At 43.6% G+C, this 26962-nt stretch overlaps 1 long non-coding RNA gene across 8 annotated transcripts in view; it reads left to right on the top strand.

Moving 5' to 3' along the window:
- Positions 1-26962, top strand: part of LOC128329647 (uncharacterized) — a 224983-nt gene that overhangs the window by 25813 nt on the left and 172208 nt on the right. For all 8 annotated transcript variants that reach the window (XR_008309735.1, XR_008309732.1, XR_008309736.1 and 5 more), the window contains one exon: positions 2926-3108. This is a non-coding gene — a long non-coding RNA (uncharacterized LOC128329647). The remainder of the gene's footprint in view (positions 1-2925; positions 3109-26962) is intronic.

Here is a 26962-nt window from a genome sequence, read left to right on the forward strand (position 1 = left end):
CACGGGTGTAATCTGCTCCCATGAACACGGTGGGATCCATTTGTGGGTCCCGAGTTGAGGCTCACAGGTTGGAGAGCAAAGGTTTAGACAATGTTAGTTTATGGTGCAAGGACTTTGTTGTGCCTTTATACAGGAGGCAACCGGGAATGCTTTGTAGGCCTCTACCAATCATCCCGAGCCTACAGTTCTCATTCCGTTGGTTACATTTCCTTGTACCTACTTGGCTTTTGCTTGGCTCATGTGTTGCTTTTTACTGCTCATTTCCATAAATAAAAATGTTCTTTCTTTGCTTTGTTGCCATTTCCCCTGATTGTGTCCCACTGTGGCCTCTGTACAATGCTGTTTCTTCTTTTACTTGAAACAGCATGGAGTTGTATTTTTTGAGTTAAAGGAGTGAGGGCTGGAAGGGAGGCAGCCAAGACTCAACACGATTTCCTGATTCTCTCCTACAGGTCTGGCTCAAATTTTTGGCTGGCTTTTTTTTTTTATTTGTTGGCTTTGTTTATCACCCACCATGGTAGAATATTTTGTATGCAGCCTGGTATGTAACAGAATCGCCCGAAGTTGAATTTCTAGCGTTAGCGAAGCTTCCAGAAAACCAGTCAGAGTTCAATTCCTGCTAGTGCCAGTGGAGCTGGGCTGGTTCTCTGCCATCATTAACACAGTAAAATATTACATCTGCTTCTCTCTTGCATTACAAAGTAGCTACATAAAGCACAATATGGGCTTTATTATCCATTGGGCTTCCTATGTCTTGCTCACAATAGCACGCTCCTCTTTCGTGGTATGGTCCCTTCTGCAACTGAAGCGTCACTTACAAGCAGAAAAGGATTTGCAGGCTGTGAATCTGCAGGTAGTAATTTTAATGGCTGCTAATGTGAATTAATAATTCCAATAGCCTCATTTCTGATGCATTATCAGGGTTCTGGAGAGAAGGTTGCCATGGCTCCTATATTTTATCATTCACAGCTGTGTAAACTCTTTTCGGCCAGCATAAAAAGAAGAAACCCTCATGCATGACTTCTCACTGAATACGATTCTTACAGTCCAATTCAAAATGCACTTACTGGACTCATCAGAAATTTGTCCAGGTGGGAGAATAAACCTTATTTTTATTAGCCTAGAAAAGTCTCATTAGACAGAGAAATGTCCTGGATAGCCAATAGTTATCACAACCTCACCATGTTTATCATGATGAGTGTGCTGCCTGCATAATATTCTTCAGGAACTCCAATAGCCCAGAGAAATCCCCAGGGAGAAGTCTTGTATGTATTATATACTTTAAAATAAACCCAGAGTCCTGAAAATACAGTATGCAATTGATTGCTGAGAACATTATTCCTTAGCTAGGATTTGACTTGAATGTAGATTTTCACCTATTGGTAAATTTCACTCTGAGGGTGTCTTTTGAGAGCAAATGCAGCATAATGGCTCAGAGTCTGAGCTACAGATTAGGAGGTTTCCAGCTTGACTCACTTCTGCTATGAACTCAGACAAGAACCCATTTTATTTCTTGGCCTTAGCCTCCCGCCGCTGCCCCCCCCCCCCGCATCTGCAAGGTGGGGATAGCACTTGCTTACGCTATTTAAGCATAATGTTGCTCTTCAAATATTTTAAATTGTTCACCGTTTATTGAACATTAGATAGTAAAATTTCATACTTTACTTATTGTTGACTTTTATATAGTGGAACGTGTTGTTCAGTTTTTCCCCTGAGAAAGAATGCTTGTGTAAATATGGTTTGCTATTTCTGTATTCAATAAAGTTTGGCTGCATTCGCACATAATGTGCAACTGGAGCTTAAGGGGCCAGAGCTTTCCAAACCTGCAAGTCCAAATGCAGGAAACTCCGGTTCCATGAGGAGGCCACCTAAGGATTTGTTTTTTAAACTCCAATCTGAACCCTTGGGTTGTAGTGAGTTTTGTTGCCCCAACCTGAGGTTTAACACAGCCTGCATGACATCCAAATTTGGAAGTGCAGGCTTCATCCCCTCAAGTTGAGGAATGAAGCGCCTCTTTCTCTCTGGCTGTCATTAGTTGTACGGGCTGTCATTCCTGAAAGAAGGAAGCCCACACAGCCAATTCTCCCTCCTTTCTGCAGTCTTGCTGATTGCAGGCTCCCTGCTCTCCGTTACTTCCGAATTCGGACAGGAGGGGGGGCGGGGTAATGCAACTATGGGAAACTGCATTATGTGTCAACTTCCCCGCTGTGCCCACACTCAGAAGCAATCTATAAGGTAGGAAACATGTTGCTGGGGGTCAGCAATGTGCTTCTTCTCTCATAGAGTACTTATGGAGTGCGAGGATTGTTGGGAGGTTTTGCCTGCTTGCCCAACACTGCACGCAGAGGAGGACTGGGAGAGTAGTGTGTGGGTCCCCATCACATCCCTGCAGAGCCTCCTAATGTTCGTGATTTGTTAGGATGTCAGCTGCTGTTCTGTGTTTAAACTTGTAATAAAAAGGGGGGAAATGCTTTCTTTACAGGGTTGTTGTAAGGATGCAGTGCTGGCCTAGGACATTTTGCTGCCTGAAGTGGATCACCATATGATTCCCCCTCTACTGCTATTACTACTACTACTGCAACAAATATTTATATACCGTACCACTTTACAACAAAAGTGCTCATAGCAAAGCAGTTTACATTAAGAATTCATCCAACCAACTAACCAGTCAAGATGGTTCCCTGTCCCAAAAGGGCTTATAGTCTAAAGGGAAACACAAGGTAGACCCCAGCAACAATCATTAGGAGGGATGCTGTGCTGTGCTTAGTTGGGACAGTAGTTCTCCTCTTGATCGATATAAGAGAATTGTCACTTTCAAAGGTGTCCCTTTGCTCAGTTAGCCGGGCTTCCCCTTCCCCTTCTTCCTATTAAAGTCACACCACCAGTTCCTTTCGTCATTCAAATCTCTCTTTCTTTTTCTGCTAGGATGTTTTCCCCATCTTCTGTAAGCCATCCATGAGAAGGGTGCGCTGTGAACTACTGAGCTGCCCCTGAAATCTGCCTCCCAACCTGCCTCCCTGCCTGGTTCATTCTGGTAGACATTATTGCAGACAAAGGCAGCATCTTGACAAGAGGTCTGGAGAAAAGAATGAGAGAAAACGATGTTCAGTAAGTGAGCTTGTGAGGGATGGAGGAGAGAGAAAGGGCACAAAGGGGCATAAAGTAGGAAATGTAATCGGATGCGGAGAAGTGGAAAGCTTTTAAAATAAGGAACAGAATCTTGAGATCAATGGGAGGCACATCTTGATCAAGAATAAGGGATGTGCATATGTCTAGACTGACATAGTTTACTTAAAATAATTCCCACTATTGCAAACAAAAACGCTTTCTTGGGAACACTCAACAGCTGGGTCTTGTCATATTAATTGTAATGCTGCAGTGCTTTGGCTGTCTTGCTCCAAGTACTATTTCAACTAATAATGCCAAGGAGATAATAACAAATAGTCGCACAATACACAACTTTGTATGTGTAAGCCTCAGAGTGCAGATTTCATTCAGACTTGACCCCAGTATTTCAGTTCCCATCTGAATATTATTCAGAGCAGCAAAACTTTGGTGAATCTCTCATCCCAGGCTTTTATTCTATGATGGTGTGTCCTACGTGGTGGTGGCGGTTGTTGTTGTTGGTTGTTATTATTTCTTGAGCACATTTCTTTCAGACAATGCTTACGCAGAGGCAAGGCCTGATATTATGTTACCTCTAATTTATTTTTATTTCTTATTTATTTATTGTTAAATTTATATACCGCCTTTAATTAAAAACAATTCCAAGGTGGTTTACAAAAGTTAAAAAACATATAATAAAACTGACAGTTAAAAGTATTAAGCTAAAAATATGAAATCAAATCTGATTTAAAATATATAACTGTACACGGATAAAAACACACCGAAGCAGCAATAAAACAATCATGTAAAGGCCTGGATAAAAAGCCAAGATTTAACAAGCTTTCTAATTGTGTTTTTTAAAAAATGTTGAGCATAGTTAAGATTTAACTCCTTCTCAGGACAGACTAGGTTAGCCTTCTCATTGTGTCTGAGTAGCATTAGGGTTTCCAGGAAGTCTCCTTCCTGCCTTTGTTTGGAAGTAGCTGAAAATCCAGCATTGGCCCAATCTGTGTCAATTTGTCTTCAATTGCTTGAATACCAAAAAGCTTCTTACAGGCTTACAGATTACTGGCTCACAAAACATTTCTGGCTCACACACACACAAAAAATAAACATTTAAAACATTTCTATCCTGCCCCTTCCGCAAAATGCTGTCCAGGGTGACTTACAGTGAAAACATGATAGAGTTGTTCTCACAACTTTAAACAGCCAGAGGAGCACCCAGCAAGGGTGGGAGAGCTGTGCGCACTCCTGATTGGCAGCTGTGTCCATCAAAGATCAAGGTAGGATGAGAGGAGAGCGACCTTGTGCGAGTCAGGAGCTGTGTAGGATGGGCATGGCCAAACCACATTCTGTCCCCAGTGTTCTATCAAGGATAGATGAAAAGCCTTCCCAGACAACCACTCTCCCTTCCTCCTCCTTTGAGCTTTGCATTCACACAACCACGGATTGTGAGTGCACACAACCACTGATTAGGAGTGCACATAGCCCTCTTACCTGTTCTTGGCTGGGTGAGCTTATGACCCTGTTTAAGTTGTGAGAACATCTCAAATAAATGATAATAAATCAAACATAAAAACAATCAGACAGCAAGATAAAATGTCAGACAGTATCAAACAAGACTAAAAATTGATTAAAACTGGCAACCCAATTAAACCACTTTTTAAATGCTTCACAAAAAATGGCAGGTTTTCATCAAGGAGGAAGACTGATGAATACCTCTTTGGAATATCTTTGGAGTATTCAAAAAATGGGGGCCACTACTGAAAAGGCCCTGTCCCTGGTCCCCACCAGCCAAATCTGTGTCAGTGGCAGGGTCGAAAGCAGGGCCTATGTGGAGATTGGAGGACTCTGGCAGATACATATGAACAAATGTGGACCAACAAGTACCCTGGTTCCAAGCCATATAGGGCTCTGAATATCTAAACTGGCACTTTGAATCTGGCCATGAAGCTAGTAATCCTGCCACAGGATAGTTCTAGTAACTAGCACCCACAAGCATCCTTGTGACAGCATTCTGAATCAGTTGAAACTTCCAAACCATCTTCAAGCTGATGGGATCATGGCAGCATCCATCTTGAAGGGGAATCATCCTTAAAGGATGATGAAGTTCATCCAAAAGGGGATAAGGTAGAATTTTGAAATGAGCATACAGTAGGACGTAACAGTCAGTCAAAGAGACCAAAAGGCTACAGGGGGAAAGGGACATGCCAAAATTTGGAAAGGGAGACAGTCTATAGCATATACAAATGCTAGAAGTTTCTGGAAGTTTGGGTAAGCAGCAAAGTGGCCTAAACAATTTAGGGTAGTGAAATCCAAAACCAATTTTGAAGAGCTCTAAAAGGATCTCTCCAAACTGGGAGTGTGGATGACAAAATGGCAAATGTGGTTCAGTATTGGCAAGTGTAAAGTGATGCACATTGAGATGAAAAACCACAACTTCATGTATACACTGATGGGATCTGAGCTGTCGGTGATTGACCAGGAGAGGGATCTTGGGGTCATGGTGGACAGCTTGTTGAAAGTGTCGACTCAATGTGCGGCAGCTGTGAAAAAGGCCAATTCCATGCCAATTCCACAACCAAAGGCCACCTCCAGCCATAGAGACAAGATACCTCTAAATACTAGTTGCAGGGGAGCAACAGCAGGAAAGACAGCATGCCCTAATCTCTTTTCTGTGGACTTCTCAGAGGCATCAGGTGGGGCATTGTGAGGATGCTTGACTAGATAGGCTTTGATCCTGATCCAGCAGGGCTGTTTATATTTTGGTTTTATATTCCAAACCAAAATGGTGGAGCTTGAGTGCTTGGTTGCAAATGAGAACATAGATATTGTGGGCACAATGGAAACCTGGTGGAAAGGAGAGATCCAGTGGGATACCTTTATTCCTGGATACAAACTCCATCAGTCCAACAGGTGGGTGGGACATGAGGGATGCTGGGGGGGGGATGCTGGGAAGGAGGAAGAGGAAAGTGTGGAGGGACAGAGTGGCTGCTCCCACATGGTGGATTCTGCAGGAACATCTCTGATAGACAGAGATTTTGCAGGAGACTTAATCTTGCCAGGATTTTTGGTGAATTTTCAAAGGAAATGAAGCCAAGGCTTGGTGGCTTCAGAATCTAGCGTAGGGAAAGGTATGTTTAGTCAGACTTTGCGTTAGGAGTTCTTTTGCTTTCTGTGTGTGCTTTGCAATTACTAAATATCTGTTTCTTTCAACTGAGTAACTATGTTTCCATGTACCACCTAAGAAATATCTGGGTGCTTTGAAGTATTCTTGTAACCAACTAAGCATTTTTAAGTGCATCTAAAAGCCAAAGTCTCAGAGGGGCCAGTCTGTAGCAACTTAATAAAAGGTTTTTCCCCTCTGTTTTCAAAAACTCTCACAGAGTGCTTGATTAACTCACAATGGGGGTGGGGGGTGGGGGGCTAGGAGCACCTACTGCAAACGTGTCTCCAAAGGAGCTTAGTCAGCTATCATCAGCTCCATGTGCAGGGAGACACGGTGGGGAGGGAGCAAGCATTTGTATACCTGCCTGTTAGCAAGGGGAAGCAAAGTGAAACGGGGATTTTCAGTCACTCAAGCCCTGTTAAGAAAAACCTTTTAAAGTGACATGGTGGCAGCGATTTAATCTACCAGAGATTCATCTTTTCATTAGACCCCTATCAGGGACTATTCCTTTACTTTCTGGTTTTGAAAGTTAAAGATTTAAACAAGCAGTCAGTCCACAACTCAGAGAGGGGACTCAGAGCCTCCCTCATGAGCTGACAGCTGGAGGCCGGCTCAGACCAGTTAGGGGGGTTAATCAGTAACTGGGATTAAACCAGCTGCCTGAGTCAGAATCTTACAGCAAGTTCTTACCTGCTCCGCTGCCGCCCCACCACTTTTCCATGTGTGGCACACACTCTACCAAAGGTTGTGCACAGCTGTGGCATTGTTCCCTGCAGTCTGCGCGTGGTGTCAGCATGCACATGGAACAGCGCTGCAGCCACACAGACCTCTGGATGAGTGAGCACTTCACCTGGAAAAGTGGCAGGGCACTAGCAGAGCAGGGAAGGACCTGCTGCTTAAGGGAACTGCTCCCCTCCCCGCCCGTGGCTCCCTGAAACTTTTCAAGCACATACCTAGCCTTGTACTGGAACCAGGTGTGTATGCAGATTTTATGACTGATTCACTGACTGATTCACTCATGAAGGATGCTTGCTTTGGATAAGAAAACCAGAATATCACCTTGTATGTACAATATTACTTCTGATTTGTTTGTAGGGTGGTGGTGGATTCCACTTATGTTTAATAACAAAATGAGGCTGTTCACACGAGCAGCCCTACCCAGGCTTGGGTGGTCCTACTTAGGTAGGGCTGCTTATGTGAAGCACCAGGATCAGGGCCTCTCCCAGTACTCCCCTCCCAGGTAGCCTGGGACATTTACCTGACTGTTTACCTGGGTAAAAAGGTGCAAGCAGGCCATGACTTTTACCCAGCTACAGGGTTGTGTGAATGCTTGGGCTGCATACAGCCTGAGCAGATATAGAGCCGGATGCCTAGAGCGCCCAACTCATGGCAGGATCCCTCATCATGCAGTGCATTGTGGGATATCTGGAGGCCGAGATGCATTTTCCTGGCCTCCAGAATGTTGTGTGACTTACAAAAGTGCCGGTTGTGTGGGCGCATGAATCACATGGCCCAGGAGCACACCAGATAGTCTGGGGGGAAGGTAGGTGCTATCCTGCCTTCCCCCCTCCCTGGTGCTCTCAAAGGTCATGTGAACAACTTCAATATTTTTTAAAGAAGACAAAATACTCCCTTGCTGAATATTTCTCATTTATATTTATATGCCAGTATGGCAGGTTTAGACACATGCACATACACTTTTCCTCTAGCATTAATATGTAAGTGGATTAGAAGATCTTCAGATTTGGACAAGTCTAATTAAATTACTTCTAACTTTTACTGGGCTCTGTAGATCAATCTCTCTTTGACCTTCACAGTCCATCAATATGAGTGAAGGAGGGAGGGGAAGCTTCTTCATATCTCTCAATTTAAAGAGGCCTGTTTCTTAAAGAAAAAAGTTCAGATAGTTGAATTCACTTGCCACTTAACCTTCCACATTATAAATTAATATAAGTTTAAGAAAACAAAGTATTCTTTCCCCCGCTTGCAGCCGGTTACTTCAATGATACAAAAACTAACTAAAGAAAATTCCCATGCTATCTCTTTGGCTTTTGCATACATCATTTAATATCTTTCTAAAAGAGGGATTTAAAATGTATGCTGATGCCTTTATCATCTTGACAGTTTAAGGATAAAAGTTCTGTCCCATGCAAGGCACAAAAGCTATTTTTAAAAATATAGAAAGTATATTATTTTGTATCCTTAAAAGACTTAAATGTTGCAGACTATTTTGCATAATGTTGTGGAAGTTGTTTACTCCAGAGTTGGGCAATAATGTTCTGTCTTCATTTTGGTTTGTTTTTGCATTTTAAAAAGTTAAATGGAATCTGATCATGAATCACCCCACTTGCCACCTTTAAAAATAAACCTTCCTGGATTAATGTATCGCAGTTTTGATAGCGATGGTGTGTCCCCATGGAGGACATCTTTAGGGACTCTAACAGAAGTGTTTATTTATAGTTCAGGGTATTGTTTGTTTTGCTATAAAATTTTAAAGCATACCAAGTGATTTGAAAACTAGTTGCCTGGAAATATATAGAATGTTGATATGTTGCTAGGGTTTTTTTTTTGGTTTTTTTTAAACGTCCTTGTTTTGATTATAGTGGTGCTTGTTGGATACAAAGTAAAGCTCGTACACATTCAACACGATATCTGTTGCACTAAATCCATGACTGCTTTTGAGGTCAAATTGATCAAGATTAGGGTTGGCTACTGACCTCCTTGCAGTTGTATACAGTGGTGTATGTTAAAAACCAAACCAAACCACAATTGTTGCTGTTGGTCTTGCAGTCTCTCCATCTCCTTCTTCTTTTTTCCCATCCATTTAGCATCACTCCTCTCATATTTGGCCATGCCCACCTTCTAAAGAAAAAATGTATAATAATTGAAAATAATATCATACAACAAAAGAAAAGTACCTCTGATAGTGTACAGAGTGCCTTTCTGCAATTGCCCAATACACTTAAGGAGCAAGGTTTCCTTCAAGCCCATTCCAGGGGAGATGGCAGGTTTCCCACACAAAACTAAGCAAGCCCTGGCATCTTTCTTTGGAAAAATAAACACTGCCTCTGCTTCCCCTAGCAGCTTATGTATACCATAACACAACTCCTCAAATGCTTTATTTCAGGGATTCAGTTTGTAAAATATTCACCATAAATGCTAGCAAATAGAGGCACAGGAATCTGGCAGGGGTGGGGGCTACTATAAAACATCCATTAGTAAATGAGAGTGGCTGATACAGTCATGTGAGAAGTTCAAGGACACAATCTTGTTAAACAGCCATTTTGCATACAAAGTTATTATCCCATAGTACAGCTTTCCAGTAACACTGATGTTGTCCAGTACAATTTATTAATGGTCCACTTGGAAGTGTGCGGGGGGAGAAGAGAGAAATGGATCAATGCAATGGAGATATAAAAGTAAGCTATCAGTGGGTGTTTGGTTATAGTTCAAGCTACACCATCTATTCAGTTTGTAATATACTTCCATCTCTCTCCAAGGGTGAGTTTTTCTCTTCTGAAGTGCTCTTTCAACACTCTTCCCTTTAATTTCATTTCTGGGGTTGTTTTGCAACTATCTAGACAATCAGCCATAATGTTCAAATAATACATTGCTTAGATTGCAAGCTTTAAATTATTGGTAGGGGGCAAAATCAAGGTTGAAGTTACCCAGCAATTTAACCTACCTTAAAACAATGTATTTTGTAAACACTTCACCGTTATGATCTCTTCATATCGGTCATTAGCTCCCAGGTGACTGACACTTTGAGGTGAAGAATTACACTTTGAACCCTCAACTCTCTGACCTTCTAAAGCTGGAAAACGTTGGGAGGAAAATACAAATAAAAGTGTGAATGTTTGTTCTGCTTCCTCAGAGTCTTTTGACTCTCAAAAGGGCAAAGATAAAAAAATATTATTGTATGGAAATCCAGTGTGTGTGGAATTGTAGCAGATGGGCATTAATCTGTCAGTAATTTACTTGATGGAAATTATTCTTTTTTGATGGAAAGAAGAATACAATTAAGAGGGAACTCAAAGAAAACATGAAGCTTGCCTCTTTAAAATGCAGAATGAGCTGGATTCAGCCTGGCCAGGACAGTTGCCACATGAAAACATGCCATTTAATAAAGAAGAGATGATGGGAATAAGATATGAGTGTATGACCTAGAAATAACGATTTAGTTTACACTCCTCTGAATTTAGAAGTACAGAGGAGGAAAAGGAGCCACAAGTTGTTTATCTAAAGTAGTGGATGTAATCCTGTGTGGATTTGGGACACAGCAAATCTACATTTTATAAGAAACAGACATATTATCCTCAGAGAGTACATATGTGAAAACACCTTTCTAGGGGTACCAGTGGGAGAACTGGGAGAATAAAAGTAGCTCTTACGATCAGTGGCTCCAGGAGAAAGGTCATATGAGACACCTGAGATAGCGGACCTGGGTTTCCAACCTGCCCTACTTGGCCCAGATTTCATTCCCAAGGAGCAGAAGAGCTTCCTTCAGTCTGCAAATTGTGTTGGGTTTCTCCCTTTTCCTCAGAGTTTTGGCTATGGCTATGGTATGAAAACTGACTCATTATTTTAATATTACTCTTTTTCTGTTTAGTCTTACATTGTTATCGTCTTTGTTGTTTTAGACTGCTTGATAATTTCACACAGATTGTTCCAAAAAAACACAAGTTCTTTCCAGCCTCTCTTGTTCTTGGTTGAACAGCCAGAGCCAGAGCCACAATCCTTTCCCAGTTCTGTGGAGCTGGGGCTGGAGCAGATGCTTGATCACATGGAGGAAATTAGAGAGCTGTTCAGGACCAGTCTGTTTCGATCTCCCTTTGGCCCAAAATGAAGTGCCCTTGGGGGAGAGATAGGCAAAGTGGGGTTGATGTGAAGCAAACCAGATGGAACCCATCATGTCCATGGAAAGTCAGGCCTATGGAAAGCATATATATCTTGTCCACATGGTTCCGGAGAGCCATTCTGGCAGCTAACAATATATTATGGACATCAGCAAAACAAGTTAAGAACAATCTCAATTTTAAATACACAAACAATATAACGTACCCAGCATGATTCAGCAGTTACTGTTACACTCACTGCTCCTGGGACTCTGTGGTTGTTTGGCCTTCTCAGAGGCCGTGGGAGAGCCTGATTACTCACCTGGTCGTGAGGCCAAGAAGACAGAGGCTGCACCACTCCTGGGTAGACTCATAGTTGGCCAGGACCTTCCCTGGTTGCTGGGAAGAGTTAGGAGACCTGTGAATTAACAGCCCAGCAGGTTGCCTCCTGGTAGTGAAGAGGAGAAGGCCTCAACAGCTGGCGAGATGGGCAACCACTGGAGGAGAGAGGCAGCTAGACTGGAGAGAGCGGAGTCGGGAGAGGGTGCTTGGGATTGCCCTGATTGCAGGGCTTTATTTAAAGTTTGGATGGCCAGGGATGGGAGGTCAGGAGAGATGGGAATGACTTGGACCTAGAGACTCCCGGTGAGGAGCAGTCTAACTCCTCTCCCTGATGGCTGGCAGAGGGTGACAATCAACCCCCTCCCAGCACTTCTGAGGTCACTTCAATAGACTTTGAACAGGGGCAGAGGAAGGCAGGCAGTTGGAAACTGTGGCCACAGGCAAGTGCGTGACAGTGGTCAAATAGTCAAACGTTTCTTCATGTATCTGATATCTTATTCACTGGACATTTTTACTGTTATTGCATTTGGAATGTGTCTTTGGGATTCATGTTCCCAAGTACTGTTGCTGCCTTTATCTTCCTCTGGTTACCCACACAGCTCTGTTACATGGTACTGGGGTTAATTCAAGCAATGGAATGGAAGGATAGTTCAGCAAATCTCTGGGTTTTAAGGTGCTAAAGAGTATAGTGCAGGAATTGTGAACTGGAAACTCACAGGTCATATAGACTAGTTTCCAAAGCTATTTTTTCTGACTGCTGGTTGCTCTTACAAAGACATTTCCACAAGATATAAGGATTCCAAGGTTTAATAGTACAGCTGTCTTTTGGATTTTTTTAATGTACTATGTGCATGTACACATTTCTGCTTAATACGTAAATTGTAGGTTCACACATAAGGCAAAACCTACATGCAGAGTCAGTAACCAACTTGCTGGTGACTGTCCAAAGTCATGCCAAGGCAGAAACCTGAGGTTCACTCAGGGCCCAAAACTGAGACCTGTAACCAAGATTTGAAGTTGTTTTGTCAAATCAACTGCTGCTTGCACTGAGGTGCATGTTATGCCTGAACCCCTGTTTTTAATGAAGCTCTGGTTCATTCCAGGTGAGCCAGCTCTGTTTGCAATTGGGACTAATGGCCAGAGGCGCTCTAACCCCTGGACCTTGGGGACCCGCTCTGTGGCCTCCAAGGTCCAGGGAGGTCTCCAAATGGCCGGGGGGCTTCCGGCAGCCACCCTGCCCCTGCCCCGCTGAACCTCCATTTTTAAATTACAGCCGCCACACGGCCGAGGGGTGGCTGCTGGGGGATGAGCAGTGCAGTCCTTCTCCCCCCCCAGTAGCAGTGGTCGGAGCGATGCTGGGCCCGTCTGTTCAGCCCAGCATCTTTTGCCAACTTTGAGTCATGCTTGCACAGTTGAGAGATCATCGCAAGCCCATGACATCACTCAGTTGAGAGATGGTTGCAAGCCTGTGATGTCACAGGCTTGCAACTATCTCTCAACTGTGCAGGCATGCCTCGCAGTTGTCAAAAGACGCTAGGCTGAACGGACGGGCCCAGCGTTTCTCTGGCCGCCAATGGTGGGTGGAGAAGGGCTGCTCCCCTCACCCGCTGACAGCGACCGCACAGCTGCTGTAATTTAAAATAAAAACACGGAGGTTCTCTGACAGGCCTTCAAAAGTAGGTTTTGGGAGGCCTAGCGTGTGTGTGTGGGGGGGGGCTCGTGGGGGTGGTGGTCCAGGTGCCCAAATTACCTAGGTGAGCCCCTGCTAATGGCTGCAAGTTGGCTGACATACAGAAGATTTGCTAGTTGATGAGCAGTGCAGGGCAGGCTGGAAAGGGTCTCATTGGGAGGTACAGACAGGGCATACCTCCGGTTCAATGCAACTACTCCCAACAACCTGAGATATCTGACTCTCTGTGGTGCCAAGTTCAAGTTCCTTCCATATCTTGGGCTGGGAAAACTGTGGGTTCCCCCCTCTGTGTGAACCCAGCCTATGCCTGACCACCATGGGCTCCATGACTATGAAGCCATTACCATTAGGTGGTGTTGGTGCTTCATATTTTATCATAAAGTTGTGCCAACCCTGGAATCCTGGCCCCTGGATCATTGTACGAAGAGTAGAGTGTTTCCCAAGACTATAGATGTCGGCCATGCCTTGCATAGTGTGCAACAACTTATGAAGTGCTGCTTCTTACACTCCTTCATTTGAGTAGCCCTTTCCCCACACAACTTGCCTTGGTGAGAAAAGCACTACAGCTGATGACTAATGGTTGATTGCAGAACTGAGTCATAATGCAGCCAGCTGGTTTAGTTCCAGGCTTACAAGAACAAACAAGGTCCATGTAACTGAGCTGAAACTGTCAAACTCACTTTGCTGTACATTTCATAACATCATATGATCTCAATTATTGAACTATATTCTTTTAGTGAAAGCCAGCCAGGCCATTGTGCAAGATACTTTTTTTTTGTAGGACCGAAAGGAATACCCGGTCCCATGATAAAAAATGGGGGGGAGACAATTGAAGCATATATTTGTCCCTTAACTAATGTGCTATACTACAGTATTTGGAACATTTTGAGAGGTGGAAGAATAAAACCACCCCCACCCCCCACCGCCAGCCTTTTCCCACCAGCTGCTAGGAGGGGAAAACAGATCCACCACTGACAGCAAGAGTTGGAAGAAAGCATGTGTGATAATATAGTTTTACTGGATACTCTATTGTACTCCTACAGTGGTCATCGGTGTGACTTGGTTTCTCCAGGTAAGAGCCTGATCTGGCAAAGAGGATACGGTGGTTGAATTCTGTGAAGTGTTTCTGGAATCAAAAAATGCCTAAGGTCAGGGATTCAATCAAAATAGTAGGGATGTGCCAAAACGTGACTCGGTTTCCAAATCGCGGCACAATTCTTTTCAAATCGAGGGCTTACCCAGCCCCTTTAATGTGGAGAAGAGCAGGTCCATACCTCCTGCTCCTCCTGCTGGTGGCCACTTCCATACTGCTAGCACTCCCTCCAGCTATCGGTGAGCGCCGGCAGTGCTCTCCCCAGCAGCCTGTGCATGCTGCCGTGCTGTCCCTAGCTAGGGGCACACACCAGCAGTGCTCTCCCCTAGCAACCTGCATGTGACGCATCACATGCAAGCTGCTGGGGGAGAGTGTCGGTTGCACACGCTGATAGCTGGGGGAGGCACTGCCAGATTGGAAGTGGCAGAGAGCGGAGGAGGAGCAGGGATGGACCTGCTCTCCTCCATGTTAAAGTGGCTGGGTAAGCCCTCAATTTTAAAGGGATTGTGCTGAGATTCGGAAGTTGAAATATGTTTTGGGTACATCTCTACAAAATAGAAAGTAGGGGAAATGTTTGCCATGATTACCACCACCAATGTTTTACATTTATATAACAAGGTTAGTACTTAGCATTTTCCCGGTCTTTCAAGTAGGCAAAAATAGCAATATCGTCTGCAATGACAATAGTTTCAGTTCTTCAGACCAATTATTATTAAGAAGTAAGCCACATTAAACAGGTCAGAGAAAGACTGTAGCTCATTAGAAGAGAATCTGCTTTGCATGCAGAAGGTCCCAGGTTTAATCCTGAGCATCTCCAGGTAGGGCTGGGAAATATCATCTGAAACCTTGGAGGGTTTCTGCCCATTAATGCAGTTTTCTGGAAACTGTGAACTTTGTACGTAGTCCTGGTGCCCCCCATGTGGAGCTACAAGGTTGCTGAAACCCCCATTATTCCCTATGGGGAAAAGCTTAAAGATCCACCAAATTAAAAAATTCTTTAAAAATCACACCTTTGCCCATTTTCTTTGAAATTTGCGTGGTAGCTTCCACCCATTGGGAACTACCTTTTTGGCCCTGGATGCTTCTTTAAAAATCCAAATTGATTCAGATTTGGATTTGGAAAATTTGGGTACAAATTGAATCTGGGGAGATTTGGGGGTGTGTGAGGTCAGATTCAGACCCAAAAGAAATCAGAGGTGTTTTGATTTGGGTACAAATTGAAATGAAAAAATCAATTCATGCACATTCCTACTCTCTCCATCAATCGCAAGCTGAGCACAAGTCACCAATATGATGCAGATGCAAAAGATATGAATGAATTCTATGCTGCATTCCTAGAACCATCATTTCCAGGTCATGAGAAACAATAATTCCACTTTATTCTGTACTAATCAGTCCTCTTCGAGAGTACCTGTCCATGTCTGAGTATCACACCTGAGGAAGGATGTAGACATTGGAACAGGTTCAGAGGAGGGCAACAAAGATCGTGAGGGGCCTGGAAAACAACCCCTGTGAGGAAAGGAAGAACTGGATAAATTGCCTGGAGAAGAGGAGACTGAGGGAAATATGAAAGCGTTCTTCCAGTACCTGAAGGGACATCGCATAGAACATAGCAAAGACTTGTTCTCTGCTGCCTCGGACTAGATCTAATGAGCTTAAGTTCACAATGTTTTAAAATTATGAGCCCTTTTGGGACAGGGAAGCATATATTTTTCTATATAAACCACTTTGAACACTTTTGTGGAAAAGTGATGTATAGATATTTGTCGTAGTAGTTACAGGAGGATAGCTTTTAGCTGAATATTAGGAGAACTCCTTATTAGTAAAATCAGTTGGACAGTGAAACCAGTTACTCAGGGGAGTGGTGGACTAGACTCTCCCTCCATGGAACAGCCATCTGTCAGGGATGTCCTCGCTCCAGTTTTCAGATTAGATGGCCCCCTCCAACTCTATGAGTCTATGATTTTATGTTATAGCAATACCATTTTTTAAAAACTAGATTTTGGAAACAAGTTTCTGATTATATTAAAATCATATTGCTAATAGATTTTATAAAATTGATTTAAGGAATTTCCGGGTATAGGTTCTTTGATTAACTGGTTGCAGAAAGAATAGTATTACAGACATGGAAGGATATGAATACTTTGGACATTGATACATGACTTATGAAGGTTGCTGAGTTGGCAGTCCATGAAGTGATAGTAGAAAAGAGAAGAAATAAGATAAGGAATTATTGTAAAACGTGATCTCCGCTTATGAATTATATTATATCTTTTATGTATTTAAGGTTTATATATTACTTTGCTGTAATATTCTGTTAGATGTGTTGATATTCTTCATATACGTTTCCAGTTTGACTCCAGTGATGTGTATAATATATAACACTGACAAAATACAAGTCCCAACTCCAGTTAAAACCCCACTGAATTTAGGCACCTGACTCCCTTAAGGCTTTCTAAAACTCTGAGTCTCAGTTAACATCTGTTGTTTGCAAGACATTAGGAAGGGACTTATAACAATTATCGGGACTATTAAGAAAATTTTTATTCAGATTTTTAGCACTGCACAGCAACTTGTCAATAAAAAATAATAATAGTTGCTGAATGATGGGAGCCTAGAGTTTTATAAACCCAGTCAGCATATTCCACTCTATGCATTTCCCTTTGGAATCAATTAAAAAAAATCTTATACAAATCAGTCTCATCTTAGTTTAAAAGGAATATATAAACAGAAAGTTTGCATAAAGATTTTCTTTTCAAATTAATGATACCAAATTAGCTAAAGGCCCTGTAATAAAATGTTAACTTCAACACCTTATGAACTTATTCCACTGGAAGCTTGTCCTGATGTGCTTAAATTATTCATGTTTATGTTCTGAAAATAATTTTGATGGATTTGTTAGAACATGAACATTTGCTACTTTCAGTAATCATGTCTTTTATTAAATCCCCCCTCGAGCCACTTTCTCCGTGAAATGTACAAAACATTTATCAGCTAAAAAGTCCAGCTATGAAGATGATTTGAATCATTGCACTCACACAAATGGCCTGAACCCAAATATTACCCCTGCAGTACTATAGCTGACTCAAGGAGGCTCTTCACATGAGCACTGTGAAGAGCCTAAAGGGAGTTTGCGGGGAGAGTGGGTTTGATCTGCTCTCCCCGCAGATGATCGCTCAGTCGTCCCTGGGCAGCCGAAGCGGCTGCCCAGACGATTACCAGCTCCATCATGGAGCCAGTGCGAGCAGTGGGGTTTGGGGGCCTCCAGGCCTGCGGAAGTCCCTGAAAGCACTGCATGAGTGCATGGTGCCTTCTGAGGAGCCTTCCGACACCGGGAGATTTGTCGTAGCCTCCCAGTTGGTGGGCTACTTGTGAGTCGGCGTGGTGTGAAGCTGTACCACAATGATACACAATCACCGCACCCGAAACCCAGGTTAAGAGGCAGGCTACCCATGAGGGTTTGCCACCGCTGGGAGCTGCATGGCTCCCATTGGTTCTCATGTGTGGCTAAAATCGGCCTGGGCTTCCCTAGCCCAATTTTAGCCACGCATGAGAATAGCCTCAAGGTTTATTTGCAAAAGCCATCCTTGTTCACAAGTTCTAGGACAGTGTTCTTCATTGTAAGACCTGGGGGCCAGGAGCGGCTCCCTTCAACCCTAAGTGTGACTACCTGACTAATTGTTAATGGGCCGGTGTGAAGCCTCTGCCAAGCTGCTGTTTTCAGGCATATCTTCTTGAACTTCAGAACTTTTTTCTTTTTTGGTGAATTAGATTGCATTCCTTTTACAAATACACAGACTGACATATCGCGCAATGTTCTGCATGCAGTGTAACAGAATATGTGTGCAGTTGTGCATGTGTGCTGTTGTGCAACAGCATAAAATGTACAAACACAGGTTCACAACTGTAGGCCATTATTCCAATGGTCTACAGTCGCACAACTTCATTTATGCAATTTTTGGACACTGTGCAAGAGTTCACTTATGCACTTGCATTTGCATTCCATTACAGCACATGTGGAACATTGCACAGTAAGTTAATTACCATTTCTAGATAGCAAGAATACTTGGTTCAGCATGCAGAGGGTAATCTTTTAGCTCTTTCCTCATGACAGGATCAAAGCCTGCCTGGTAGTTTTCTTAATCATTGGTGTAAATAGTAAAGAGTGCCTCAGCTGATTTCTGAGAGAGGTGGGAGGGTCATTTGCTGCAACAGTGCACTGAACGTAAAAGCGTATTGGCTGGGCTATTAAAAAGATGGATGGTTATTGCTACAATGATCGTTTATGGGGATTTTGCTTTTAATTACTCTTTTCTATTCCCGAAGTGTTTTGAAACACTAAGGTTAGCTCTTAGGTCCTTGTTAAATATATGGGCTGACTGTATCAACTTGCAATCTCTAGGTTCCTGTTGGAATAAAACAAAAAGGCATCTTGTCCCAAGGAAGTGTTTTAGTGCCCATAAATAGGCACCACATACACCAATGGGGTGGAATTTGGGATGGTAGGCAAATCCTCCTCCTAAAGTGGAAGCACTAAGTCCTATTCGATGGGCACCTTAATATTACATATTCATATTACATATTAAGGTATATACTAAATGGTGTGTACTGAATGCTCTGGAGCAGGATAGGGACAAACATAGCTTTGATTAAAAGTTTTTAACAGTATAGTGAGCAGAGATATGATCTCCCCAGTCTTGTGAGCCACTTCCACCACCGGTTCCTTCTTCCTGCCCCAAGGTCCCCCAGAAACAGACCTGGAAGCAGGGGAAACCAGAGGTGGCAGCAGCAGAGATAGTGGTAGGCACTCCGGGTCCCAATGGAGTGTCTTTTTCCGCCCAGAACGAGACTGGGAATATAAATTTTAGTATCCTGGCAAACCAATGATTAGGGCTGACTATATGTGACATGAGTCCTAGCAGGATTTTTTTCTAAAAGTAATTTAGTAACAGAGGGCAGGGCAAATCAGATCAGGGATGTGCACTATAAGAATAGGGGTTATTTTCCCCTACACAATTTTCCTGATCTCAGTTCCTCCTCTGCTGCAATTTGCTCCTGCATGACAAAACATGCAGGAGCCCACAGGAAACCTTTGAGTTTTTTGGCTCTGGACAAATAACAGTTTTGGAAGGGGGAATCAGATTGGGAAAATTGAACATAGTTGTCTGTGTCTCCTTTGTCCGGTCCCATAAAATTCCTCCTGGAAGCCATGCTCTATCCACTTTTTGCCCTCCCCTAAGGTCTCAGAGAATGCTAGGGAGGAAGTTTACTTAACCCAGCTCCTCCTCCAGAAAGGTCAGCCCTTCTGGGAGAGGAGAGCTGGTCTTGTGGTAGCAAGCATGACGTGTCCCCTTAGCTAAGCAGGTTGCATATGAATGGGAGACTTGATGTGTGAGCACTGTAAGATCTTCCCCTCAGGGGATGGAGCTGCTTTGGGAAGAGCAGAAGGTTTCAAGTTCCCTCCCTGGCTTCTCCAGGATAGGGCTGAGAGAGATTCCTGCCTGCAACCTTGGAGAAGCTGCTGCCAGTCTGTGTAGACAATACTGAGCTAGATAGACCAATGGTCTGACTCAGTATACGGCAGCTTCCTATGTTCCTATGTTCTGTGGTGCTTCTCCCCGGAAGACCTCAACCATTTCTCCCATCTCCACAGGGACTGCCATCATCATTGATCTGTCCTCCCTAAATAGCCCTGAACAAGCAGCACATGGCCTCCCCTTCTCTGCAGGCACTTCCGGTTCCCTCAGGTCACCATGCCACACCATCCGGGTCCGCCCCGGAGCTGCATGGAGACCCGGAACCTTCAAAAGGCATGATTACATGAGCCTGGCCATTGGGCTCCTCCATGGCTGCAACATGCTCGGCTCTGGGCCCATCAATTGCCATTGACCCCGAAGGAGCACCAGAACAGGCAGGGACTCTCGCCACCGGAGCCAGCCCGAGGATGGGTGAGTCTGCAGGGCTGCACATAGCAGAGCCCCAACAGTGGTGAAAAAGTTAAAACTCCCCTCCCCAGAAGCAAAGGCCTGATCTATGCTCACCCTGCCACTGCCTTTACATTCAGAAAAAGGAACATGAGATCTAATTGTGTCTCTCCTGAGGTAGGTCATACCTTCTTTTGCTCTATTCCTACTTAGGTACATAGGAAATAGCCTTATACTGAGTCAGATCCCTGGTCTATCAGGTTTAATATTGTCTATATTGACTGGCAGCAGCTCTCCAAGATTTCAAGAAGGAGTCTTTCCCAGCCCTACCTAGAGATGCCAGCGACTGAACCTAGGATCTTCTGCATTCAAAGTAGATGCCCTACCACTAAGCTATGACTCCATCACTCTCCCAAGTAGATATGGCTAGAATCAATGTGTTAATGAGCTTTTATACATATTTAGTCTGATCTCGGGTGCTATGAACAAAGCAGAAGCAAGCATATTGGTTGATGTGCTGATGGCATTCTCCCAAATAAGAGAGCAATTAATCCATGCACACAAATGTGTGCTGTAGAGGCATACTTCCAACCAGAGGTGCAGGCAAGGGGGAGGAAATTCACTCAAGGACCAGAGTGGGTGGGGAGATTCACTCTTTCCCTGTGTCCTATTTTCTTGCTGAAAATTATTCTCTCAAAGTGGCGATTTGCCCCTGAAGCAGGTCCAAATCAAGGAAGACTCTAGTCCTATTCACACATTATGTTCAACACAGGCACAATCTTTGTCCAGTGTACACATGTACAGATCTGCATGCATGTATAGTTATTCAAACATTTTGCTCAAAGCACATACAGTAAGTAGCACAGTTCCTGTCTGTACCCTGCATTTGGAAGAGCCTGTGCCCAGCTTCCCTTTTAAAATGCATTCATGTGCAGTCATTCACACACAATAACATGCAAGTATACAGACACCTGTATGCATGTACAGTGTAATATCTGAATAGGGTTTCTGTACTACTTGCAATGAAGCTAGTGGAGCCAATCCACTAGAAAAGTCTTTTTTCACAAGACGTTCTGTAGTGAACTTAGGTCAGGAAAGCACAACAATTGCACAACTCCTATTCATTTGTGTGGAGCCACAGAGATTTTTTTTCTAATCGATAGTGGTGCCCTTCAGTTATACAGGCATGACTCTGCACCAGTCTTTAGCTGACTGTGAATTTCCAAACAGAACAAAAGCGCAAGGAAGAAGTTCAGCTGAACTAAATTTTCTCTTTTTCTTGCATTATAATTTACAAGTTCTTGTGCATTATAATTATGTTTAGTTAAAGTTCAAAACTACCAATCTAGCTTTATGAGATCTCTTCTAAGAGATACTTAATAATGCCTACCATGTGTTTCTTTTGTGAGAGAGATCCATATATAAATTAAGTTTTCCTAAGTGATGGATCCAGACCAGGTCCTATCAAATGTGTTATTAGACACACACTCACATGCACACACATACGCTCTAGTGAGATGTTCAATTGTTTTAATGATAAATTTCCCTCACAAAGTGGAAATGCCTGTTGAAAGACAGAAATACAAGTTAACAATGGACTATTTAGACTTGCAAATGATGGAACATTTAATTATTCCAAAATAGCGTTCTACCAGTTAGGGTACGATCATTAAATCCATCATCCTTCAGTTTATATGCATGAAACATTTATCATGTCTTCTACAAAAACAGGAGTCAGTCATCTAAATATAGATTTTTGGGCCATCCATTTCATCAAGGCATTTCATCAAAAAGCCTAGAATTTCATTTATTTTCTGTTACAGAGTAAAGTGTTTGTAAATGATGTGATAAGGCCTAAAAGGGGAGGGGGAGGAAGTAAAATTCAGCTTTGTGCAAAGATGATAAATACAAAACCTACTTTGAACACCAGGATTATAGTGAGAGAAAAATGAGATATCAAAAGTTAGCAGCTAGACTGATAAGAACTGTTGTTGAGGGGTGTTTTGGCCTGTGGATTTTTCATTAAAGTTAGAAGCCAGTAAAGGATTATCTGAATGATTCTTTCTTTTCTAAATAGCCATCTCTGAAGTTATACAACACCCACCCACACCCACACTCCATATGAAAAGAATAAGGAAGTAAAATCAGGGGTGGCCCATCCATGAGGCAAGGTGAGGTGGTCACCTCAGGTGTGGGTGTGATGAAGGGTGCATGTAGCAACAGGCACTGTCCCACCACCATCACAGGGGCACCATCACAACGGCACCACAGACAGAGGTGTGTGTCATATTGTCTGTTGCCTGAGGCAGCAAAATTTCTTCAACCACCCCTGAGTGAAATCATTTCTGTTCTTATAACACCAGGAGCTCATTTAATTCATTTTTATTTCTGCTTCGCTACCCTGAAGACTTGAAACAGGAAATGGTATGACATCGCAGATGAAATACATGTATGAACAGCAAAGGCTAAACATTGCACACCTTTCTGCATGAAAACGGACAGCTCAAACTTGGCTTGAAATGCTATAGATAATGAGTGCAGGCATCAAGTTAACATTCTTGTGATCCACAGACTGAATACCACTATTACCATGTTGTCCACTGTTAGTACGTTTGCCCAGATTTGTGGTTGTAGTCATGCCCTGTGACTATGCTCTGGCTACTCCCTAAAGCAGAGAAACTGATACTCTTATTAACCCAGATCAGCTCCCAGCCTTCGTTATGCAGCTAGCCATTTCTTCAGGTTGCTTTCATATTCTTTTATGCTTCCAACTCTTTCTTGTCTCCGGGGCATTAGGGAGGCCATATAAATGAAACTGGCTGCATTCCCATGCTCTGAAGATCAGTCATGGGCACAATGGGGGTTGTGAGGAGAGAGAAATGAGGGATTTAGGCTGGCTGCCTGTAACACCATGTAACTATATTAGCATCATCTGGTGCTGCATAGTGGCATACTCCTGGAAAGGGCCTCCTTGAATTTGGCTTGTCACAGTCCCTTGTGACAGCAACAGCAGGAACACCAGGAAGCTTGGGAGGGGCTGTGGCGTTATGCCCCTCCCAACATCTCTCTTTAGCCATCCCAGCATCTTTTACAGTATTGTGTAATTTATTGTAAACTACCCCAGGGATTATTGAGAATCAAAAACAAGGTATATCCATCTTTACAATTAATTCATTACATTGATGCTTGCTGAATCATCTTCCTACGTGGTGAGAATGCTCCCATTGGCTTGCTTCCCCAGATTTAAGCTTGGATGTGAAAGCACGGCAAGATTTTCACCAATTTGGCAGAATGCCACAGAGGATAGGCTTACCAAATGTTAGCTTAGCTTAGCTTAGCTTAGTTTAGGCATGGAACATAGCTCAGTAGAGCATCTGCTTTGCATGCAGAAGGTCCCAGGTTCAATTCCTGGCATCTCCAAGTAGGGCTTGGAAAGACTTCTTCCTGAGACCTCGAAGAAGTTGCTGCCAGTCAGTGTAGACAATACTGAGCTTGATGGACCAATGATCTGACTTGGTATAAGGCAGTTTCCTATGTTCCCACAGCTTAAAATCACAGAATTTTAGAGTTGGAAGGCCTTCCAACTTGGAGGTCTTCTAGTATCACCCTTTCCTTAATGCAGGAAACTGCTACAGCACTTCCTTAGGAAATGATAGTCTGTGAGGCTCTTCTCATGATCAAGTGAGAAGAGCCAAATTGGGTTTGCGGGGAGAGCGGGAGAGTGGGAAAGCTCTCCCCACAGACTACCAGTAAGCCCTCCCTGGACAGCCACAGCAGCCACCCACATGACTGCCAGCTCCGTCAAGGAGCCGGCAGAGGCTTGGGAGTTCGGGGGCCGAGCGGCCCCCGAAAGTTCCAGCATGCCCTGCGTGACCATGCAGGGCATTCTGGAGAGACCCCCGAGCTGGGAGGCTGCTTTTTAGCCTCCTGGTTGGGGGTCTACTTGTAAGTTTCCGTGGCACAGAGCCACGCCGCGGCAACACACGATTTTAAAAACCAGGTTTGCGGCGCACTCGCTCTTCAAACCTAGTTTAAGGGCAGGGGCAATTCAGCGGGATAGCCGCTTGTAAACCACCGGGCTTGCCTGCGAGCCCGGTGGTTTACATGACCAGCAAAAATCAGGGTAGGCTCTCCTAGCCCAAATTCCGCTGGTCGTGATAACAGCCTCTGTATTTGCCTATTGTCAGGGACTTTGAAGGCTGTACCTGGGATCGTAAATATAAGTTTAGAGATCAGAACCAGCAAAAGCCAAGGAAGAGAGCATGTATTTGGCTCTCTCTATAGGCTGGCCTGGTTTCTGGGCAGATACAAATGCAATAAAGGGACTAACAGGACAGAGTAAGAGGAGGCGAAACTACAGAACAAAACACAGTGCTGATCACTCTTCCATTAACCTCTTTCTGCTTCCTTTTACAAGGAATGCTGAAAAGCTGGGACCAATAATAGACAAATGAGTCTCGGGAGACCTTAACTGACAGCAGCTAGGCAGAACTGTGGAATTATACCTGATGCATCCTTTCCTTCCTGTCCCTCTGTGAGGAGGCAGGCTTCCAGATTCTGCGCCAACTAAAATGGCAAAGAAGTCCTTAAGGGCATATTCACATGGTCTAGACTGGAGGTTATGAAGGAATGAATGACAGTTGCCAAACCAGAATCTGAAAGCAAGTGTCAGAGCCTTCTCACAGAGATGGAGTGGCTAGAAGATGCTCCTGGCCAGTGCCGCAATCTGGAATATTAGAACTAGTGATGGGTCCAGAAGCACCTGAAAGATATGAGTCTGAATGACAACAGGAGGCCAGACCTGATCAATAATGGGCACCTCTGTTCTTCCTGTGCAACAAGAACTGACAGCCTTCATTATTTCAGTCTTGTCTAGGGCAGATTGCTAATTGCTCAGTCTTGCTGATGATCGGACACCGGAGGTTATCTCCCTGCCAGGAGCTATGAAGCCAGAGAGAAAAAGAGAAAGCTACTCTCAATCCCTAGGCAGTTTGCAGTGCAGACCAAGCAGCTGCTTCCCACCATCCTCCATTCTTATAATTAGAGTCTCTATTTCAGATTGAATGGGGAGGAATTCTTGTGGGTGGCAAAGAGAAGATTCAGCAAGGTCCAAAGGCTAGAGTTGCATTTAAAAAACCTAAGAGTTGTGAGGGTTTTGGATACAACCCCAAGGTTAGGCTCTTGCTAGCTTTTGGACCATCACCAGGTTCCCACCCTAGTGCTTGAAAAATAGTGGAGGGCACTGGTTCAGGGGATGAGCCCAGCAGTAAAAGGATGAAACCCAACAGTAGCCCCCCAATGACCTCAGATTAACCTTTGCCATCCGTCTGCCTCAGAAAATTGTGAAAAGCTGGAGGACAAGGGTCATCTTTGATTAGGGCCTACCATATGTCCTCATTTCCCCCAGATATGTCCTCATTTCCACGAAAAAGGAATGTCCTTGAGGCAAGGCAATCTCAGCATGGTGTAGTGGTTAGACTGTTGAACTAAGACCAGGGAGACCTGAGTTCAAATTCCTGTTGAGCCATGAAACTCACTGGGTGACTCTAGGCCAGTCACTTATCTTTCATGTAATCTACCTCACAGCATGTTTGAGGATAAACATAATCATTTATACTACTCTGGGCTCCTTGGAGAAAGAGCAGTATATCAATGTAAAATATAAATGTAAACTTGTAGACCTGGCCCTTGGAGCCAGGGGCCAGGTTTACAGTTCCCGGAGGCCAGGTCAATCATCCCAACAAAGAAAGACAGCAGGCACACCTGGCCACTTTTGTGCCAGTGGCCAGGGCTATTCTGCCATGGGATCGGAAGCCCTGGGTAGACCTGTCCTCTATTGGTTCAGCGGCGGCAGCAAGGGCAGGCGGGGGGCGCTCCTCCCCATACAAACCAATGAGTTGACCTGGCTGCCCAGCATTCTGGAAGCCAAATCTACTGCCACAGTTTGTCCACTCATGCCAATTGGTAGACCTAGTCTCTATCACATCAGTGGCAAGATCTTCTGCCACCACCCATTCTAGTCAATTGATAGACTTTACCTCCACACAGTTTAATTTTTTTTTAAACTAGTAGGAAGGGGGACTTCATTTTTCAAGTTGAAAATATGGTAGCCCTATCTTTAGCAAACTGGTGGTCTGTTTGGAGAAATACAATCAAACCTTCTTCTTTTTAAACACAAAACAAAACAAAACCAGCCTTTGCTGAAGGAATATTTACATCACACTTTGAATTTGTAGTTCATTGATTGATGCTAAAGTTAATGATTAAGTTAATATTGAATGCTGAAATAATGTTTAGTGTTTGTGTCATTGTTTTGTTTTGGCCATTGGCTGTAAATAAAGTATCTATCTATCTTTTCTTTTTTATATATCTGATAAAGGTTGGACAAAATAACAAATAACCATTGCATTATTTTAAATTATGAATGGACACTAGAATTTTAAAAATTGTACAGTCATTTTTCCCATAGTTGAAGCTTACACTTTAGACATGTGAAAAGCGAAACTGTACTGTCTAAATACTTCAGACATTTTCATGTCAACACTGAGGTTGTGGAAAGAACTAGACTGATATCTCCTAAAGAATGTTTATGTCCCAAACAGGAACAGCACAGACAAAGCTGCCATTAATGTGTGACTTGTGCATGACTCGTAGCAAATGAGGTGAGAGGTTAGGCCATATTTCATACTGTCCTGTCCTTAGCTTTTGTGTGTGTGTGCAGACAGACAACAAGATTTCACCATTTTATTGGATCTTTTGTGGTATGGCCCTTGGTTCCCTGGAATTTGGACTGAGGCTACAAAA

Source organism: Hemicordylus capensis, chromosome 6, assembly GCF_027244095.1.
Source record: "Hemicordylus capensis ecotype Gifberg chromosome 6, rHemCap1.1.pri, whole genome shotgun sequence".
Lineage (NCBI taxonomy): Eukaryota > Metazoa > Chordata > Lepidosauria > Squamata > Cordylidae > Hemicordylus > Hemicordylus capensis.